This window comes from Chlamydotis macqueenii, chromosome 3 (assembly GCF_036417535.1).
Source record: "Chlamydotis macqueenii isolate bChlMac1 chromosome 3, bChlMac1.mat, whole genome shotgun sequence".
Taxonomy (NCBI): Eukaryota; Metazoa; Chordata; class Aves; order Otidiformes; family Otididae; genus Chlamydotis; species Chlamydotis macqueenii.
The window spans coordinates 126220330-126224492 of record NC_141558.1 but is presented as its reverse complement, the minus strand read 5'-3'; the positions used below and the strand labels follow the sequence as shown (position 1 = coordinate 126224492).

The window sequence follows — 4163 nt, the reverse complement described above, 5'->3', positions numbered from 1 at the left end:
CGCGTCTTCCGCGCCCGGTCGGGGCCGCGATGGCGTCGCCTTGCGCTGGGACCGCCGCCGCCGCCGCCGCCCCGCCACCACGCTCCTCCTCCTCCGCCACCGCCGCCGCTCTCCGCCCCGCCCACCCCGCGCCGCCGTTGGCTGCCGCTTCCCCGCGTCACCGCCCCACCCGGCATGCCTATTGGCAGTCGGCTCGCCGTCGCGTCACGCCGCCGTGACGTTGCGCGGGGGGCGGGAGAGGTGGCGAAAGGGGTGGGGGGTGGGGGGCGGGGGGGGGAAGGGGCGGGGCCCCGCCGCGCCGCGTGCGGGCTGGCGTCACGTGCGCGCCCCGCCGGCCATGATGGCGGCGGTGATGGCGGCCGCACCCCCCCCCCCCCCCCCCCGCACCCCTCCGCACGTTTCCCCCTCCTCCCGCAATGGCGCTTCCGCCCCGCACCGCCTCGCGAGAGTCCCCGTACCGGTAGCGGGGCCCGGTCCCGCCTCAGCCGCCGTTCCCGCTCCCCGCGGCCTCCCCCCCACCCCGTGGTGGGCCAGGCCTCCCGCCAAGCCTTAGGCCCACCCCACCCGGGCCGCTAATTAACTCGAAGAGTGGCATTTTTTTTAATTAAAACAAGCGCCGTTAGAGGCCCTCCCGCGAGAAAGGCCCTCGGCAGACGCTTCCTGAGGTTGGGAAGCGTTTAAAAGGAGCGGCCTGGGAGAAAGCAGGCAGCCTAGCAAAGATAGGTAATAAAATTATCGCTTGGAGAAGTTTTTATTGGTCAGGGGGTGATAAAAACCGGTATTAAAGCGGTTAAGAGGCAATAACCTTACCCTGTACAAAAGTTAAGAAGCTAAAGGGAAGATGCACTTTGTTTTAGCATCACCTCACTGGTTATTGTTTTATTAAAATGGAGGAAAAGCCCAGAGAGCTGGGGCTGTGCATCCTGCAGGAGATAAGGCTCTGGGGAGGCCGTAGAGCAGCCTTCCACTCCCACAACCCTTCCTACGCGCGTAATTCCGCATTTTCAGTGGATTTCATCCTCTTCTGCAGGTCTGCGTCTCCAAATCCGGCGCCTTCACCTCGGAATAGCCTTGTCCAGCTCAAATAAACAGCGTGGGCTGCAAGCGTTGTCACCCCGCGGCTCAGCCCTGCCTTCCACAAACTGTATGTGTCTGTTTACGCCGCCACCGGCGCCGAGATGGAGATACCCCACCTGCTAGACCTCCACACGCTGCGAGCTGGCCTTTTACTCCTGTCCCAATTCTGCTGACTCTCAGCAGTTCCCAGTCCCCAGGAGAAGCTTGTTTGTTGTTCTCCAACCATTTTAACGATTTTTTTTTTTTTTTTGTCTTCTGAGGGACTTTGTCAAAACTTTCTGGAACAATCCCAAGTAAGTTACATCAACTTATTTTCCTTTACAGGCCAGCCTCCCTGGCTTGCAGGGCTTTTTGGGACATGTGACTCTCTTTTTCCAGTGCCAGCAATCCTAGCAAAAAAAAAACCAAACCACTAAAAAAAGAGAACACATCGGTTCCCATTTGGGTGGGATGTTTTTCCCCTTACACGGAGGCAAAGCGTGGCCTCACACCCATGAGGGCAGAGCCACCCCTCCGTAGTCTCACGCGCCAAGGTAGCACCTGAGGAAGAGGAGCAAGGCAGGAGATCACAACCAAGGACCCAGACCATCACACAATTCCAAAACCAAGCTGGAAAACAGCACTCCTGCAGCTCCGGGGCTGAAGTAGGGCTCCAGGGAGCACCTGCAGCCTCAGGTGGGGCTGATGAGGGCCATTAGGGCTAATCAAGGCTAATTAGTGCCACCAGCATGTGTGCATCTCAGTGTGGTGTGCAGACAGCAGGCGAAAAAGAAAAAAAAAAAAAAAAAGATATTTCAAATCCCAAATAAAAGCCTGGCTCCTGCTTTTCTTGCAGCGCACAGGTGCAAAAATCCCTTTTTTAAACAAAAACGTGTCGGCCGGCGCGGTGTGCGGCTGCTTGTTTAAATATCTCTGCGTGTGTTTGCGTTGCCAGGGAAAGAGGGACGCTCGCGAGAAGCTCCCAAATGGCTCTTTTTTTTTTTTTTTTCCCAGGGTATAACTAAATTTGGCAATAGCGGCTGAACAAATTCCCCGGTACGCTCTTTTCGGGTATCGCAGATATACTGGGATCTGGGGTATGGCGCGGAGAGCGTAGCAACGCGCCCAGCAACCATAACAAATACAAACGTCGGGCTTCGGCTCTTCGTTAAAGCCCCTGACGGGATTAAGAAGCGTTTCGGCGCGCGTGCGCCCGTGCGAAGGACTCGAACCGCCGTAACGGAGCTGTGGGGTTGGGAGGAGAAACGGCGGCGCGGATGGGTGTGCCGTGCGCCGGGGCGCCGGCTTCTCAGGGACGCTAGCTAGGCAGTAAAATGCAGATTTTAACCCGCAGTTGAAAACAACCTGACCTTCTCCCCTTATTTTTTTTTGCAGGGCTGTCCTCTCGTGAGACTGAAGGCGAGGAGGAGCCGCGGGGGCGCTCGGGACGTTGGGAGCTCGGCAGGGAAAGGCCCACGAGGAATGCGTTTCGGAAGGAGGATGATGGGTAGGAGGAGAAAACTGGGGCACAGCGCCGCGGTCGCCTCCTTTGAGGGCTTGTCTCCCCTTACGAGGTGAAGCGGAGGGGGTGCGCTTTCACACACGCACCCCAGAAAATCCGAAAGCGCCGTATTTCTCTGCCGGCACCTCGGCGGGCGCTGCGTAGCCTCCCTCCAAGGCCGCCTCCGTGCGAGGTCTTCAGCCTTTGGGTCCTCGCCCCACTAAGCCGTTTGGGGCGAAAGACGGCGGCTCCGGGGCTCGGGCAGGGCGGCCAAGCCCTCCCGGGGCACGCGGAGCGCGTCTGGAGTCGACTGCGCCAGGGACTGCCCACCCTCGGCCCGCGGAAGGAGGGGACACAGGCAAACCGGCTATTTTTTGAGCTCTGGAAGATGATTATCCCAAAGAGAAGTTGTATTTACCAAGGCCAGAAGAGCCTCTCTCTGCACATTCCAGGCTCGGGAAGTCTGCAAGATGCCAGAGTGGCCGCTCTGGGAAGGAAAAATATCTCCTTTAGTCAGCTCAAATGCCGGCCAGAGGTCTGCAGCCCAGTCCAGACGCCGGAGAGCCGACCTTAAAACGTTTCTGGGGCGGAAAGGGAGATGTGCAGCCAGCTGACGCTGGGAGAGACAGCTGAGCTTCCCAGCTCGGCTCCTGGCCCTCGAGGCGGGCGAGAAGCGCCTGGGAGGACGGGCACAGCTTCGCAAGCCCCGGCGGCGTGCCGGCCCGTGCCGGAGAGGGGAAACCAGTTCACCCTGGCTTCGGGAACTGGGGAAATGTCGTCAGTTCGGGGCTGTGCTGCGAGGAGAAGCCTCCAGTGCAAAGCTCCATCCAAGTCTCCAGCTTCGTTAGCTGGTTAAAGCATCAGATGGAAACTATTCTGCCCCGTCAGGAGCTTCTCCTCGGACGGACTCCTGGTTTTTGGCTCCCAGGGCCTGGCGAGGCGGGGGGGGGGGGAAAGTGCTGTCAGCGCGAGGATGGTGAAACGCATCGTTCACCCCGTCAGAGGCAGGACGGGCGATGGAGGCGGCAGCGGTGAAGCACCAGGAGCTGCTCCTGGGACGTCCCCGGCCTCCTCTTCTGCGTCTGGTGGAGGAGCGCATCCCCCAGCGCAGGGATTCCTTTATTATCGTCAAAATAAAATATTCCTTCTCGTTTCAGCTCAGCTCCTTTCCTCCTAGGGCTTTTTGTTCTTCCAGCAGCGATTTTCGGTGCCGTCCGAGGACGCGGCCAGCCGCCTCCGCAGCGCTGCTCTCTTATCTAAGGCGCTAATTTAAAACACACGCCGGGCTGGGTTCCTGGGGATAACTGCTGCCTTTCCTGGCCGGGGGCCGGGTAGCTCCGAGGAAAACCTCGACGCTTGCTGCTCGGGGCATCCCGGGATGCGGTCGCATGGCAGAGCACGTATCCTGCCCGTTCCCTGTCTCTCCTCCAACCGCGCCCGGCATCAGAGCTTTTGAAAGTAGCTACCATTTCAGAAAAGCTGCGTTTGGGGGTTTTTTTTTTTAAGCACTCGAGTGGAGGAGCGAGCCCGTTGGGTTTTCGTTTCCCTCCCCCAGCACATCCCTGGGATGCGTTTCCCTGCCCGGCTCCGCCGTCCAGCCGGAGCG

The 4163-nt window shown here is 59.5% G+C and overlaps 1 long non-coding RNA gene across 1 annotated transcript; it reads left to right on the top strand.

Moving 5' to 3' along the window:
- Nucleotides 1-476: 476 nt before the first annotated feature.
- Nucleotides 477-3713, top strand: LOC147601489 (uncharacterized). The gene is made up of 3 exons (XR_015258173.1): nt 477-723; nt 1031-1370; nt 2452-3713. It is a non-coding gene; the product is annotated as an uncharacterized LOC147601489 (long non-coding RNA).
- Nucleotides 3714-4163: the final 450 nt, after the last annotated feature.